The sequence below is a fragment of the Rattus norvegicus genome, chromosome 20, assembly GCF_021556685.1.
Source record: "Rattus norvegicus strain SHRSP/BbbUtx chromosome 20, alternate assembly SHRSP_T2T, whole genome shotgun sequence".
NCBI lineage: Eukaryota > Metazoa > Chordata > Mammalia > Rodentia > Muridae > Rattus > Rattus norvegicus.
In genome coordinates, this window is record NC_141553.1 from 21898560 (window position 1) to 21917020 (window position 18461).

The window sequence follows — 18461 nt, forward strand, 5'->3', positions numbered from 1 at the left end:
CAGTTGTCAACTTGACAGATACCCTGCCCACTGTGGGTGGCACCATTCCTTTGGCTAGGGCATTGGACCGTGTGAAAAGGAGAAAGTAAGCTAAGCAGGAGCATTTATTACCACCTGCTTTCTGACTGTGTATGAAGTATGGAAAGCGCCTCAGGTTTCTGCTGCTGTGACATCCCTGAACTGTGAGCCAAATTAACCCTTAAGATGCTCTTGTCAAAGTACTTTATAAATGCAACAGGAAGAAAAGCTAAACTAGCTGGGTGTTGCGGGGTATGTTGGGATAGTGACTCCCAGCAGCTGAGGTTATCTATCTATCTATCTATCTATCTATCTATCTATCTATCTATCTATCTATCTATCTATCTATCATCTATCTATCTCCCTCTTCCTCTCTCTTTCCCTATCTCTATTTCTCTCATGCTCTTTCTAGGCTGGAGCCCATGTGGCACTCACTACCTAGAGGCCCACTATCTTGTTGCTACAGCCAAATTCATTCTCATTCTATAAGATGTAAGCTTGCCAAAATGATCATTGGAAGCAAGGGAGGGTGAAAGAGGTCTGTCACATGGCAGAATACTCAGTAAACCAGGACACACACACACACACACACACACACACACACACACATTCATACACACAGAGTCCCCCCAATCCCAGGTTAACACACTTAAATTTTTTATTTTATTTTTATTGATGTGTGTGTGTGCGTGCACGTACATACATGTGTGGGATATGTGTGGGGGGTGGGGAGTATGTGCATACGTGTACAAGTGCCCACAGAGGCCAGAAAAGGACTTACAAATCAGTCACGAAGGGAACGGGATTATCTGATGCCACTAATATGAGAGGCTTAGAGTGAGTGGCAGGCAACCTGCAGAAACTGAAAGTAGAATAGACATTATTGGGGGTTGGGACAAGAGTCACAGGGAGTTGCTATTTCATTTCTTGTTTTCTGTGAGGAGAAAGTTGGTGGACATAGTTTAATGGTTCCCTGCTAGGATGACTCTTAGTGTCGTTGAACTGCACACATAGAAAGATTAATGAGGCAAACTTATGGTCATGTATATTTTATCCATGTTCGTGTTTTGTTTTTAGAAAGGTCCTTACTATGAAAGGACACGGGTCACTCCAATCCTCTAGCTCGGCCTATGTGACATGCACACAGCCATGGGAATGAATACACTATTATAGAAAATAAAAATGGATCAAAGAACTCTGCAGCTGGAAGCTACTGGGGAGAGGGAGAAACTGGAGACAGGGTCACCAGATGAAAGGCCAGGCTGGTGGTCCTAGAATGGCTTGAATGGGGACATGGCAGAAAGAAGGGGAGGATACAGCATAGACAGGAGGCAGAAAGAGCCTTGCTAAACAAGTGCACCATGGGCAGAGTGAAGTCACAGGCCAGGGGCACCTCAGGGCTCATACAGGCTCTAAGGAACACACACACACACACACACACACACACACACACACACACACACACACACACACACACACGGCTTTCAGTGAATGTCCCTTTGGGGCTCCCTAGAGGTGTCTATTGTTCTGGGAGGTAAGTGGTGGTTCTTGTCCGATGCTGTCCTGGTCAGGGTGGAGTTCTGCTACCACTAAAAGCCTAGCTTCAATCCCATTTGCTCCTGAGGACCTAAACATTCCTAAAGCAATCCAGAACTAGCTCCAAAGGCCTCATGGAAACAAACAAGAGGAGATGGGAATATCGAAGCCGTTGTGCCAGCCGGCAAGCGTGGGGTGTGCTCCATCATGCCTACCTACTGCTTCAAGGGACTCCCTCTCCTGTGTGCAGAAGAGCAATTGTTACTGCTGCCCTCTTAGGAAAGAGAACAGGCCTCATTTCTAGACACCAAATGGACTGGACCTTGGTACCCAGACAGCTGTTGCCTCTGAATTTATATACACACAGCATCCTTTGAAAAACCAATAACTGATTGGTTATACATACAGCTGTTGCAACTCAAATGCATTCATGTATGGATTGTATGGATTGATGGTCCATCTTATACACAGGGCCTGCGCTAAGGGAAACAGGGCATTAAAAACCAAAATTCTCCACTCTGCCTCTCAGGGTTTTGAAGGTCTTGTGATATATGTGCATGGATCTCTCTAAAGAATCATCTCAACAAGAAAAAAATATTGGAAATGGCTTAGGTATCCATCTCAAGAAGAAAAGCCAATAATATCGAGCACACTTACCCAGAGGAATGACAGGAATTTAACTAACTAGGACTTCTATAGGCCCCTCCCTAGCAGATCACAAGTATGTATTGTGCAAAGAAACCAAAATATAGATTGATATATGTAATGAGATCACATTCCTGCAAATATATACCAGAAACTATGCTGTGTAGGCTGGCAGGATGTCTCAGTGGGAACAGGCACTTGTGGCTAAATCTGATGACCTCTGTTTAGTACCCAGAAACCACAAGGTAGAGGAGAGAATCAACTTCTAGAAGTCGTCTTCTGACTTCCACACACATACTGTGGCATTCATGTTTATAAGTCCCCCTCTCTCTCTCTCTCTCTCTCTCTCTCTCTCTCTCTCTCTCTCTCTCCCTCTCCCTCACCCTCTCTCTCTCTCCACACACACACACACACACACACACACACACACACACACACACACACACACACACACACACACACACGGCAAATACATAAACAAGCAAATAAGTGCATGTAGTAAATAATTATTAAAAGCAGTGCTTCTCAGCACGTCAAGGTATGTTTCATGCATGTGTCTATGTGCATGTTACTGTGTGCATTCACCCATGTATGAGTGCCCATGTAGGTAAGGATCCCTGTGTCTAGAGGCCACTGGACAACCTTTGGGTGCTCTGCCACAGGTTCTGGTCACCTTGTTTTTTGAGACAGTGTCACAGGCCTAAAACCCACCATTTGACTTGTGTGGCACTAACCAAGGAGCTCCAGAGATCTTGTCTCTGTACAGCCAGCACTCGGATTACAGACCCGTGCTAGCACACACAGCTTTTTACATGGTACTGGGATCCGACTTTATGCTTATACTTCCAACAGTTTACTATCTTCCATTTTATATATCTTCCCCAGCTCTAAAAGTACATTTTCTAAATCATGCTCACCAGACCGCTCTCTCTCTCTCTCTCTCTCTCTCTCTCTCTCTCTCTCTCTCTCTCTCTCTCTCTATCTATCTCTATGAGAGATGGGAAGAAACAGGGATGAGTCTATCAGAGGGTTTCATTTGTTTTTTTTTTTTCTTTTGACCCAATTGGTAAGATATAATTGCCCACCTAAACATACAAAGCCCAGTATCAGCCATCCCTTAAGAACATTTGTAACAACCTGTAAATACACAGAGCGGAATCTTAATGTCAGCCTCCATTGTCCTGCCACGGCTTCCCTCCTTCTCCCCCTCCTCTCCTTTCCGTTCCAGTCTCCTCCTCTTCCCTCAAACTTCTCTCCCGCCCATCCTTCTTTCTCCTCCAATGACAGGCCTCCTTCTATCCTGTACCTGCCCCTCACCTGTATTTTACAAATTCAATGGGGAGAAGGTTCTCGTGAAGTCACCTGATTCCTGAGTACCTGACTAGGCAGCTGTCCTTGGGGCAGTGGAATTAGCATCAAAATACAGATAACTCCAGGGCAAACCACAACATTTCCCCCTTTTTGTCCAGTTAAAAAGCCTTTTCACTTATATATAAACTGAGTACAATTATTACCATTCCACAATTTATAAAGCATATGATATACTCAACACCCAGTCCATCACTATATCAGTTAAACAGAACATTTAGTTATCCATTCCAGCTTAAGAAAGGCTTAAAATCTATATTATATCTTGGCTAGCTTGTATACTATCTGATAACTATCCAATAAAATATGTATATTCAGAGTTAAACAGCCTGATAGGCTATGAGACTATAATCAGTCTTCAACCCTGTCAGAAATCTGAGAATGAAAAATATCTATACACATAGGAAGCCTAACACGGCTTCCAGAACTGGGAGGTTGTAGAGACAAATCTCCACTAGCATAGTCCCCTGGTAGCAACATGTGAGGGCAAGTCTTCAGCCTTCTGGCCCAAAATCAACTGACAGACTCTTGAAATTCAGATTTTGAAGGGCTGATCAACCTGTCTTGGCAGAATTTATCAGTCCACTATTCTGCATAATTTGTCCTTTTCTGGACAGCATAGTCTGCAGATGAAACAGGCAGTTTTGTCCAGTGGCTGCCTAGCCACAAAGTATTGCCTCACCTGGAGGTAGAGATGTTCAAATTCTTCATTAAATCTGCCAAAGGGGAACTGTTAGGAGCAGATATGTCTCAATAAAAGACAAATAACTTTAAATCTCAAAATTTTGTGGATTTCTGATGTTTTTGAAAACTATCTACCTATATAAGACAATCTGTACTGTTTTCTTTATATCTTAATAATATCTTGAAAGCACTCTCACAAAGTCAGCAATATGTTTGCTATTTGACTCTTAACTCACACGTGTAATCAACTCAGAAGTTTGTAATGACATCAATAGAAGGACTGGCTCTAAACCTTGTACTTTTAAACTTTTTTTGACAAATAAATTCTATATCAAAGCAAAGATATGATTTTAGCTTAGTTAACGAATGAGATTACGACTCAATCTAGTTAATTCCTCCCTGTTAAATTACAACCATTTCTAAATTCCTCATAAAAACAACTTTAGAATAACCACTTTCAGCCCCCCAAAGTCCAGGGAATTGGGGCGACGACTCCTCTATAACTTCTTCAAGCTGTACATGGGCATTGAGATATCCTTGGGGGTAGGGAGTAGGAAGAATGAAGCAAATGCTGTAGCCGATGTGTCCTGACTGGACCCAGCTGAAAGTCCTTGAGACCAGGAATCCAAGTAGGCACACTCTGTAAAATACAACTCTCAAGACAAAAGTTTAGAATCGAAATCTCTTTTTGTTTGATTCTCCTCTTATCAAATCTGATCAGTATGACTCTGTGAGGTTTCCAGAGCCTAATCACACTTTTTAAAAACACAAAAACAAAAATCTTTCTCCCAAAATACTGTGTTCCTTAGTCTGGAACCAGAAAAGCTTGTATCTTGTTCTCTCTCCCAGAGTAATAATATAACTATAAAACTCAAAGTCACAGCCATCGTGAAGACTAAACAATTTTTTAAAAAGGAAGTAAGCTAAACAATGAGCCTGATAGGCTTTTGTACTCTGTGATATCAGGAAATTAACCCAAAATTCCTGTGGAGCCCATGTTAAGAGAATCTGAGCTTCCTGTTGTGGTAGATATAAAAAATAACCACAAACCCTCGCTAGCCGGCATCAACGAGCCATATGGCCTTTAGTGGGGTAGTTCATAAAACAAACTAAACACCTTCTACCAATTCCAATATCAATAAGCAACACATCAAACCAGGACTTTAGCCCAAAATATATCCATCTGTTAAACTCTCTACCTGGAGCCACAGATTTTTCTTTAACCTTAATAACTTCTATAATATATGTCTGCATTCACTCTCCCTGGTGTTACAGACATTTCATCACAACTTTCTACTTGGAGTTAGTGACCAATTTTTCCCTCTCTAAGTTCTGAACCATAGATGAAAACCACCATGTGATTTGGGTAATCTCTTTATTCTCCTTAAAACAAACTTAAACACCTTCTATCAATTCTAAAACCAAGAAGTAACTTAAAACTCAGGACTTTAGCCCAAAATATATCCATCTGTTAAGCTCTCTACCCGGAGCCACAGATTTTTCTTTAACCTTAATAACTTCTATAATATATGTCTGCATTCACTCTGTCATGTGTTACAGACATTCAACACAACTCTCTACTTGAAGTTAGTGACTAATTTTTCCCTAAGTTCTGAACCATGGATGAAAGTCCCCACCTGATTCAGGTAATCTCTTTACTCTCTTCTTTCTAAAAACAAACTTAATCACCCTTTAATAATACCTATAATTAAGAAGTAGCTTGTCTAACTAGGATTTCAACCCAAAATTCTCATGGAGCCCACGTTTTTAAAAAAGCAGCTTTTAATCTCTAACTCTCTGAGCTGCCATTACCTATCACACAGCCTGGGACCTACAGCCTGCCAGCCCAGGCTACTTCCCTGTTTCTTTGTTAAATTCCCCAGGCCTGAGAGATCACATGACTTAACATGGTGTTGGCCTCCTCTTAGAAAATAAAAACTTTCTCTCAACTCTTAGGATTACTACTGGATTCTTGCCCATCACATCAGTTCACCATCTGTTGTTGTAAAATATAAAAAATAAAAAAAAGTGTTGGTGTCTTTTACCTCGCTAGGTCTGGCACCATGGTGCCCCAAGATATCTGCTAGATATCTTGGCAGAAACACATCCCAACTCCATGGCAGCCCCGTGTCTCCTGCTGCCACACACTTTCCTACACTCAAACCGTCACATAAAAGAACACACAACACAATTGGTAAGATATAATTGCCCACCTAAACATACAAAGCCCAGTACCATCCATCCCTTAAGAACATTTGTAACAACCTGTAAATATACAGAGCAGAATCTTAACGTCAGCCTCCATTGTCCTGCCATGGCTTCCCTCCTTCTCCCCCTCCTAGAGTTTCATTCTTAATTTCTGTTTGTCCAGTTGATCCGGTTGTTTTCTGAACATTTGTGTATTACTTGCCTAAGGAAGCTTCAACAAAAACACATTATTAGGAAGGTATGGTCAGAATCCATGAGGAGGTCAGTCAAGAGTGCGCTGGTGATCAAGAATATTGGCAGTACCAGACGCTAGTAAACGAGATTGCCTAACAGACAGCATCTGCAGCAAGGGCTGGGAGTTCCTACCAGGGAAAGCTTGCTGGGATCTCTTGAGGAGATAAGAGTTTATGACTTCCTTGAAAAGCTTTCAGGAGAGGAGCGTGTGAGAAAGCGGAGTCTCCTGCAGGTCAACGTGGCTGCAGGTACACAACGTAAAAATTCGAACTATGAATGTGAGAGGGTTTTTCTCCTTGTTCCTCATTCATGTTGGGCTCTGGGACACGGGAGAAGATTCTGTTATACAAAGTAAACTCTAGGGGGCGGTGGGATAGGGAAGTGAGGGAAAGGCGCTTAGTTAGCTGTGATTCACTGTGACCCTGGGACGCAAGGTGGACAAGTGATCAGAGACTCGGGAGGAATGGCTGGGAATCCCTAGAGTTATTCTAGTGGACCGTGCATTCCCAGGGCTAAGATGTCTTCCTTCCAAGGGTCCCAAAATGTGAAACAGTGCACACTATCTAATAGTTACTTGGTGAACACTTGCCAGAGGAAGTTTGGATGGATGGATGGATGGATGGATGGATGGATGGATGGATGGATGGATGGATAGATGGATAGATGGATAGATGGATGAATGAGTGAATGAATGAATGAGTGAGTGAATGAATGAATGAATGAATGATGTTACACAAAGCTCAAAGAATAAAGGCTTAGAGGTCTAGTGTTGAGCTAAGGGTAAGAGTCAGTTGGAAAGTACTCACCTAGAACTCAGAAGGACTCAGATTTATTCCCCAGAACTGCAAAAACAATAAACAAACAAACAAGCAAATAAATAAATAAATAGATGGCTTGCCTCTCAGCTTTAATGCATGTTTGTCTCTCTCCTTGATCTCTCCTGCCAGGGACCCCCCCAAACTGTGTGTCTCACTGTCTGTTACCCCATCAATCTCCTCTCTATCTTCTCATCTCTAAAACCCAGAGTCCTCTTTTCAGTCTGAGACTAGAGTAAGGCCAGCACCCTACTGACGGAGCCATTTCCCTAACCCACGAGAGAAGTCTCAATTCCAAGCCAAAGTTGAGAATGAAGCCAGTGGGTATTCCAGCCACACAGCGTCTTACAAATCCTTGTATTCTGTGTCTTGTAAAGAAGGGAGCTGCCGACTTGAAAGAGGCCTACAACGCCTGTCGCCAGCAGCCACACTGGTCACTGTAATAGTCCAAGTCAGAATAAATCTCTTCTCCATTTGTAAGGCAATCTTGAGCAGAAGAGAATTGCCTGCTTGATTAGGAAGATCCATCAGGCATCTGGAAAAGGAAAATCCTTTTCTTTTGAGCTCATAAGCTAGACAGTCATAGTGAGTCTGATTTAATGAGCACCTATTCTGCAATATTAATTACAAGCCCATTGAGGTAAACACACAGAAAACTGGAGCTAGCCAGACTCTTTCCCCAGGACACGAACAGCCCAGAAGTCACTCACAGGGGTCTCTAGCTAGAGGGTGGAATGGGTGCTCATAGAATTGGTCCTCCTTCTGCACTCCAAGGTTACTTCTTAGGACAAAGTGGGCCTGCTTCTGTACCCCAAGGTTACTTCTTGGCACACAGTGGGCCTGCTTTTCTACTCTTAAGATTATCTCTTAGCACACAGTAGGCCTGCTTCTGCACCCCAAGTTTGCCTTTTGGCACAAAGGGGGCCTGCTTCTGTACTCTTAAGATTATCTCTTGCGGGGTTGGGGATTTGGCCCAGTGGTAGAGCGCTTGCCTAGCAAGCACAAGGCCCTGGGTTCGGTCCCCAGCTCCGGAAAAAAAAAAAAAGATTATCTCTTGCACAAAATGGGCCTGCTTCTATGCCCCAAGCTTACCTCTTGGCACACAGTGGGCCTGCTTCTGTACCCTAAGGTTTCCTCTTGGTACACAGTGGGTCTGCTTCTGTACCCCAAGGTTACCTCTTGGCACACAGTAGGCCTGCTTCTATACCCCAAGGTTACCTCTTGGCACATAGTGGCCTGCTTCTGTACTCTAAGGTTACCTCTTAGAACAGCCTTCCTTCAAATATGTCTGGCAGGCCTCATCTGTCCCAACTACCTGCCATCGTGGGAAAGGAAGAACAAGGAATGAAGAAACCTCAGAAGAAGCAGAGGCATGACCCCACTCCTGCTTTGGGTCTCCAGATGTGAAATGGAGCATCTTAGTACAGCTTATACGCTAGGAATCATTGCCAACCCAGTTTAGCGCCTCATCCCTAAGGGTTTCTGGTGCCAGGGCTTATTGACCGCTTACTGTTTGCCAGCATTCGATTATCACAGAACACCTTCTACCAGCCTGTGTACCCTGTGGTGCACGGATCACGAGTGGTCTAGGATATACTTCATATTGCAACATCAAGCAAAAGAAACATAGGTATGCCCCTGTAATCCCCGCCCTTCAAATATAACACCCCTGGATTTAATGTGTGTGTGGCCTTGGACAGTTCTCCCTCCAATGTGTTCCAGGGAAGCCCAAAGGTTAGACAGTCCTGGAAGGAAGCACAGAGATTGGCCAGTCTGTCCTCACCACTGGAACCAGAGCCTAGCCTAGACTGGTTCCTGGGCCAGGATAATTGGCCTGTCCTCTGTCAGTCACCCTTCGGTCGACCGGACACCCGATCATTCAGTAAGTGTCGGATGAGCTGCTCGTGAGGCAGAGACAAATGACAGACAAGTTTCCCACAAAAACTAAGAAGAGGTTCCTCTCACCATGGGGCGGGTATTCCAGTTTGGATCTGAGGTGCCTCTCATGTCCCAAGCTGCACGCGTTAAATGACCTCTCCAGTCAGTCACTGAGAGGTGCCTGGCCTAATCGGTGGGTTACTAATGGGCTCATACTTCGAAGGCACTATTGGGATAGGATAGAAACGTTCGAGGGTGGTCCCTGGGAAATGTGTCTTTGGAGATTAGGGCTTCTTATGCACTTGTTTTATGAGTATGAAGGTTTGGTCTGCATGTACACATGCACACCATGTGTGTGCCTAGCACCTGTGAAGGTCAGATGAGGGCCATCAGAGCCTTTGAAAGTGGAATTACAGGAGGTCGTGAGCCAACGTGTGGGTGCTGGGAACTGAACTTGAATCCTCTAAAACTTATTTCTCTTAACGTTGAGCCTTTTCTCCAGCGTCCAAAAGCCAGCATCTTATATCAGATCTCTCTCTAACCACTTCTTTCCTCCCTCTCTTTCTCTGTCCCCTCCCCCATCCCTTCCTTCCTGCCACCATGGGGGTGGGGGTGGGGGAGGGAGAACCTGCAACCGCTATATGCTCCAGCCACCATGATATGTTAATCTCTCCTCCACTCCAAAGCAAAGGATCCAGCTAACCTTGGACTTTAAGCCCTAAAACCATGAGCCACAATAAATCTCTCCTCCCTGTAAGTTCATGTGAGTTGTCATGGCTACAAGAATTGCTGACCAACACAGTCAGCAAGAGATGCTAGAAACATCGAAGTTCAACAGAGGTCTGAAACGTCAGGCAGGAGGTGGGAGCTGGAAGGAGAGAGTGCGTGGGAACCCTTTCGGCCAGTTCAGGATTTGTGGTCAGGATGGCCACACAGGAGCATGTGACTGTCCAAAGAATTCTTCAAGGAAGGGAGAGATGGTATTCTGAGTAAGAAGAAAGGCATGTATGTTTCCAGGACATATTCTTGTGTTGTTTGTCCCTGGCTGTCTTGGGACTCACTCTGTAGTCCAGCCTGGCACCATAATACTTGTGTGCTCCCTGGCTCCCCTCCCCCAAATAAAAACAAAATTAATAGAAGATCAGAGCAAAGGTTACAGTATAATTAATGGTATCACATCAATTTTCATTCCTTGGCTTTTGTGAAAAGGTGAGGGATATATAGGGACTTGCTGTCTTAGCTTCACAACTTCTCTATTAATGTAAAATTGGTCCCAAATATGAATTTTATTCACAAAGAATCAAGCTTGTAAAATTAGACTTTTTCCTGCTTAAATAAAAGTCTATGAGCTAAACAGCACCCTGGCCATCAGTGCACAGTCTCGGTTCTCAACGAGAGTCTGGGTGTACATACTTCCTAGATTCCTAACTTGAGGTGTGCCTCGAGGCTCTGTGACTAGAGAAAACAGGAGCTCCAAGAATCCAAGGGTCTGATTGTCCCAACATGTTACAAGCAGGCAAGGTTAATCTCTGATTCCCACTCTGCTGGCTTCTGGCTTTACCCCAGCATCTCACTTCCCTCTGCCTTTATTTACTGCTGGGAGAAAACGCCAAGCTCCTCCCCCAGCAGGTGAGCAGTCTGAGACCAGACTCTGTACATGACGAAGTGTAGCTGAACACCCCTTATGCAAAAGGCATTTAATACACAGAGCTGTTCTTGCTGGTGTATAGACTAAATGGTTTTCCGTCTTTTGTGTCTCCCTTGGCGTCCTGGAAACAGTTGCTAATGTTAAGTTGTTTGTCTCTGGACCTTGGAAGTGTCTCATCTGTAAGATGAGAGGGTTGGATGCCAGTCTCCTTACAAAAGGAGTGTCCATGGTCCAGAGTTACTAACATCACCAGGAAGGCTGTTAGCAGTGCAAGGTCTCAGGTCTTAGCTCACAGCAGCTCCATCAGAACTTTAACATTGGATATCATGGAAGTTTAGAAACCATGGGGCTGTTTCTCGGGTTTCAGTGTGCATCAGAATCACCTGGGGCGGCCGTAGGATGCAATGTCTTCTAGGCCAGTCCACAGGTCACCCGGAGCAGATCTCCCCGGATCCAGCAGCTTTAATGACCTCCCCAGTGCCTCGCTCTGAGAAACTCAACTTCTGGAATGCTCTCAACATTCCCTCCCACACGGAGGTTTTTGTCCCAGGGCCTAGAGAGATGTTTGCTAGAATTCTGGTAAATCCACTCTCTGGGTGCAAAAGAGGAGAGAGGGAGGTGTGGTCTATGGCTTCTGTCCATCTTCAGGTGTGAGCACTCCCCGTGCCGCCGGTGCCAATCAACAAGCATGATGTCATGTTGGAACAAAGAGCTACACACCGTGGAGATGTCTCTAGCAACCTCAGACTATCAACCCGCTAGTCTCTGAGTCCTAAATCTTAGTGTTCCAAGTACACTTTGGCTTTTTTAAAAGATGGGTTTATTTTCATGTGCATCGGTGTTTTGCCTGCCTGTATGTCTGTGTGATAGTGCCAGATTCCCTGGAACTGGAGTTGCAGACAGTTGTGAGCTGCCGTGTGGTTGCTGGGAACTGAACCTGGGACCTCTGGAAGAGCAGCCAGTGCTCTTAACCCCGAGCCATCTCTCCAGCCCCTCTACCTTGGCTCTTACAGCCTGCTAGTTATGGTCTCGAACCTCTACTGAAGGTTGTGGTGAGAGACAAAGCTCTTGAGAGATTAAGCACTGAGACAGAGTAATCGGGAATGTGGACTTTAGAGAAACCCGCTTTCAAACTCAAGGGTGATTTTGGAAACAGTATATGCTTGGTCAAACTGTCTGACAACTTTCTTTAAGCAAGCAATTATTTACTTTATGTGTACAAGTAAATATGTGTATGTGTGTATGTATACATGTATATGTATGTATATACAGATGTGTGCTATATATATGTATATATATGTGTGTGTGTGCGTGTGTGTATGTGTGTGTGGAGTGTGTGTATGTTATATTACATACATAGTATTTGACCAATACTAAAAGCAATAAATACATATATAAATATACCATACTATATTGAATGCATATGTACTATACATACCACTTGTCGAAGAACTGGGAGTCTAGGCCTTCGTTAGGTGATTGACACATTCTAACTTTACGGTTGGGTAGTAGGCCCATGGGTATTGATTTCTTTATTTGCTTTGTTGAGTTCATTGTCCATTGGCTCTTGTGGTATTGAGTGTGAACATGGCCTTGAGTGTGTGAGGCAAGTGTTCTACCATAAAGCCCTACCCCAATCCTTCTTTGTCTTTTAATTATGCCTCTATGGCAAAATATCTTTTGAACATCATGTTTATTACACAATAAAAGTGGAGACCACAAGACCCAAAAAAACTGATGAATAAAATGTGTCATTTCACCATTTTCCAGTTGACCCTGCGATGCATACGACCTTGAAAGAGGAACTGAAACTTGGCTAAGAAGGTAGGCGGTTTTAGGATGTCACCTGGAGAAGTCTAATTCTCAGGTAGTGGGTCCCATCCCTAAAGAGATCTGAAAATACCCACTCAACTAAGGAGGACCTAGGACATTCGGGCCTAAGTGCCACCATCGTCAGGAGCACGACTGAACTATTCCTGTAACTTATTGGAGACAGGATAGAAGGAAGTATAATACAGCTCAGAAATGACCCAGGCAATTTCCCTCCTTCCGTTTGAATGCTTTAACTTAGGGGCTTCCCAACAACTAATAAGTTATTCATATTTCTACCTGGGACCTGTTCAGTGTGGTGACTTCTCTCCTGTCCAAGTGATGCCCGGCCGTATGGTGTTGTGCTGACAGTACCGTGACACAGTGGGAACCAAAGATCCACATAGTGGCATTGGGATCATAGGGTCCCTCCGTGCCTCCAGTTCATCCAGAACCAGCAGATGGATCTGGGTTTGTGCTGTAGGACAGTTCTCTGTCCCTTCAGTGGGAACAAAGAAACCCACACAATTGAATGGCAAGTTTGCCCATGCTTTGTTCTTTGCAAAGTGTTAAGTAGCAAATAATTCTGGGAAATGGTGGTGGGATTTAGCCACATAAATAAAATGATTATGTCTTGCTCCTTGGGTGCCAGGAGTGACTCTAAGTACTTCACAACCTACTGATTCAACTGAGGAAGATACTGTCGTCAGCGTAATCACAGATGGGTAAATGAAGGCATGGAGCAATTAAAGAGGTTTGCCGAAGGTGATAAATCTTACAAGTGGCACAGGCGGGCTTCTGAATTTAAAGATTTGGGCTTTAATGGCTCTGTGGTACCAATGTTTAGACCAAGTGCTGTGCCTTTTCAGATTTCTTCTTTGAGGCTACAAAGACAAGCCTCCTGTTCTCTTGAACTCAAAAAGTTCTCAGAATCACCACTTAGAAGCCGAGGCACCTCAGAGTCCAAGACGGACTCTGGTTTTGTACCTAAAGGTTTAGCTTTAAGTTTATTTTTCTATTGCCTCTTAGCATTTGAACTAGGTTGTAAGACACAAGAACAGGCCAGTGTGGTGGGGGAAATCTCACTTCTGAGAAGCAGGAACCCAGCCATCTGGTCCCTCTACCTCTGACCCAGCAAGCCATACATTCCCCACAGGTGTAGTCCTTCCCTGGACCTTGTCCTCCTCTCCTGTAAGAAGGTAGAGCTGAATGTGGCGTTCCATCATCTCTAAGGAAGGCTACGTGGCACTGTTCTTTTGTCGAGGAGAGCTGTTGTCAGCGATGAGGAGATAAAGCAGGCAGAGGACAAGCAAGTTTCAACTGTGCTCTGAGAGCAGACACGAGACATGTAAATTCACATCCCAGGAATGTGAGAGGAAGCTCGGGGACAGCCCTCCTATTGCAAGGAGCTCTAATCAATGCAGACACAGAGGAGAAGCCACCTTTCCATCTGCCATAGAACTTGACAATTCTGGAGGTCTAACTTCTACCCGTGAAGACTCAGACTCACGCCCATTGGGTTTATTCTCTGGGCTTAACTCTAGTCTTCATTCATCGTCAGACAAGACAGTAAGAGCTCCTCTGTGCACAGAAACTATGAATCTATCAGAACAACTAGAGCCCCAAATCTCCATTTTACCAAGAAGACTGTGAGAGGGATCCAACCCGTAGCTGACAACACACTCAGGAAAGCCTGAACCTAGGTCTCCATGTGTGTGTGGTTGGTGTTTTGTTTTGCTTGTTTGTGAATTATTCCCCAACTTTTTACTCAGCTTTATAAACTCAAAAGTCCCAGTAGAGTTGATAAGTAAATTAAGTTGGGGGAAGGGAACTGTGGACTTGTTAATGACTCAGGAAATCACAGGACAGTGGCCACCACAGACTACTCAAAAGAACCCAGTGTTCTGACTTTGAGAAACACTGGATCTCTGACATTGCCACCTAGCTGGGCAGAACCAGTCTCCTGCAAGTCAGGAGACTTGAATCAACTATCTTAGTTTGTGTCTCTGTAATCAGGACACGGGTAGAAAGTCAGCTTCTTTTCACTGTGGCTGTCCCTTGAGCAAGGGCAAAGATCTGGAACATGAGTTAGTTTTGGAAAGAGGTACGATAGGACCTGCTTGATTACTGAGGAAAATACTGGTCTCAACCCAAGGACTACAGGACCTATGTGCCCCAGGATATCTCTGAATGCTGCCCAACATAAAATTGTACATTTACCTTAAAATATTAGCAGGTTCATTTTGAGGGGAGGGTGGTTGTGACTTTTGGTGCTATTCAGCTGTGTAGTTCTTGAGTGAGAACTTTGTAGATGACAAGGCCAGGTCACAATGTCAAAAAAGGTGGGCGCACTTGGGAGAGACCTACCCAAATCTTGGAGGTGATGACCTCTAAATTTCAGCTTTGATAAATAGAAGATTTACATGGCCATTGAACTCATCAGCAGTGGTCTACTCTTCTATTAGAAGTATTCAACAATATTTCCCAGAATTCCAATGTTTGTTTGTTTTTGGGGGTTTTTTGTTTTTGTTTTTTTGGGTTTTTTTGTTTTTTGTATTTTTGTATTGGTTTTCAACTTCTCAACCTATTTCTCAAACCGCATACATTTGGGCCAGCTAAATTATAGACCAGTTTACGTGGCTTCTGATAAAAGTTCTCTGTTTTTGCAAGCTTTTCTGAGATCTGTCTTTGTACTGTGGGACACATCAAGGCCTCTTCTAAGTTATCTGGCTTAAAGGCTCTCAGGGTGAGGGGACGGCCCATGATAGACGTCCCATATGAACGCTGTCCCTGCTGTGACCGCCATCTTTACATGTCTATGGGACACCTAACATGGTTAATCTGATCGAGGGATCAAATATCAAATTTTACCTCCTGTTCATGAATGCCAATGAAAAATGGCTACATAGAGCTTATAAGAATACATCGGATGGCACCATTTTGAGGAGTCTTAATGGAGCAGGATTACACTTAAATGCTCAATTACTGTTACTTAACTCCCTTTCAAAATGTATTGACCTCCCCCAAATAATTTCTATACACAGAAACTTCAAACTTCAAATCCAGTTCCCATACAGTCCATGTGTTTTAAAGTGGAATTATGTGCTCTTCCCCGACAGACACAAATATGGCCGATCACAATGTGCAGGCAGTAGCAAATGTATTCTCCTGTTGGGGGTCTAGGGATCATCACATCCCTGCTGAGAAGGCTGAGTTCTCTCAGGCCTATGAACTCCCCACCCAGCACCCACACAACTCCAGCCTTCTAAAGAACAGCTCTTTGTCTCCACACTGTGAGTGTCAAGGAAGCAAAAGATCTGGCTGCATGGCAATTAATCAAGTGGTCCACTTCTACCTTTGATCTGGAAGAAAACAGTCAAGAGACCATTAGAGAGGAGAAAATGGAGATACGGAGAGAACTGAGGTGGGTGGAGACAGGAATACATTGCTAGAGAGGGATCAAGATGAGAGGGAGACACAGAAGTCAGTCTGCCACACATATTTCAAAAGAGAGACTCTGGTTGGCACTCTTCACTCCTCTCCTCTGAGAAAGCCAGGATGCCTTGTGGCACAGGGGCAAGTCCTGGCCACGTTCAAGCCACTGATCATCCAAACCAGTGAAGACTTCTTAAGGATCGTGTTGACAGTCCCCCATCTGCCTCCTACTCCAGACTCTTTATGTCTGATTTCTCCTCCCATGGACACGAGGCTGCCTAAAGGGATTCAGAAAGATCTCGATTAGCAAAGCACTCTCCCGGGAAGCCTACGGGTCTTGTGCAGTGCGTGTAAGGGGAAACTTTCTTTGTGTAGACTTGAAAACAGGAGTTCAGGATGAACTGAAACAGAGGCAGGGTCTGGGACTCACTTGAGATCAAATACAGTAACCCGACAGCAACTATGCTTCTGAGGTCTTTCAAGGTTACCCTTAAATTCAGCTCAAGGGGACCTGAGAGAGGGGTGGAAAGATGTTGTTATTTCATTCAATTAAACAGAAAGAATATTTTTTGTTTCTACTTTTTCTGTATTTTTTGAGATTAATATAATTACATCATTTCTCCCTTTCTTCCCCCACCAATGTACCCTTCCCTGCTTGCTTCTAAATCCTTGGGCTCTTTGGCCTCTTTCTCATTAATTGTTGTTATGAGCTACATGCATGAGAGAGAGAGAGAGAGAGAGAGACAGAGACAGAGACAGAGACAGAGACACACAGAGACAGAGAGACAGAGACAGAGAGACTGAGAGACAGAGACCCACAGAGAGAGAATGTGTGTATATGTATGTATGCATATGCATGTTGTGTACACGAATACCATATGTTACAAGCAAGCAGACACTGACATCGGAGCCAAGGAAAACTGAACATTCTTTGTACAGAACCCAATCAGATCAGTCTCCTTACTGAAAACATTGAAAGCTGGGAACAGGGTCCAGGCCTTTAATTCCAGAACTTGAGAGGCAGAGCCAAGTGGATCTCTGTGAGTTTGGAACCAGCCTCATCTACATAGTGTGTTCCAGGCCAGCCAGGGCTGCACAGTGGGACCCTCACTGCCTCACAAAAACAAAAACATGTATACAAAAAAAAACCACATAAATCCCTGCTGCTCAGTCTATACAAAGTTACTCATATGTATATTGTCAGAGCTGACCATTGGGTACAGATAACCAGTCAGCGTGCTTTTCCCTGGGGAAGACAAGGGAACTGAAATATTCTCAAATAAGTGTTTTCCGGTCTTTGTCTTGTCTTCCTTTCAAAAGGGAAAAGAGCTATAGTGTGTTCCTGCCTTGCATCATAAGCACATGTCAGGGACACACTGAGCTGATCGATATTCAAAACTATGAATATTCCACTCAATAATCAAGCATGCCTTCATTTCTTGGCCCTTTTAATGACAGCATTTCCTGCACAATCCATTTTCATCCAGTTCTTTGATATTTAAAAAAAAATGGAGATTTCTCTAATTGATTCATAAAGTTTATTTACCCAAAGGAATTGAGGAAAGTTAAGCTAGGAGATAATTTGGTTTAGTTGATTTTCTTTTTTCCTTAAATGAGGTCAAGAGTTGGCATTTACAGGGAAAGGATCTACAGACTGAACAAATTGATCTGTGGTTTTCATGGCCAACAACAGGGAAACACTGTGCTATATTTCCCTGTACTATATAAACACATACATCAACTCGTTTACCCCCTCACAATTCGTAGTTTGGCTGTAATGGAGACCAGGGTATGGCATTATAGTTTTGGATTTGGTTTGTTTTTGTGAGAATCTCACTGACCAGCCTTGACTGGCCTGGAATTCACTCAGTAGGCCAGGCTGGTCTCACAGAGATCCACTTGCCCCTGCCTCTCAAGTTCTGGATTTAAGGGTGTATGCCCCATGCCCATAACATATCTTGCTATGATGTTTTCAATGAAAAGACTGACCCTCTTGGGTACTGCACAAAGCGTGTCCAGTTTTCCTTAGCCCAGACGGCAGCGTCTACCTGTAACCTTCATAGGTGATTAAATTCAGTCTCGATCCATCCAACTCGAACCCTCCAGGAAGCTCTTTGAAAAACCACAGGCCCTGATTCCATGCTTGATTTTGCACTAAGATCTTTCAATGGTTTAAAACAGAA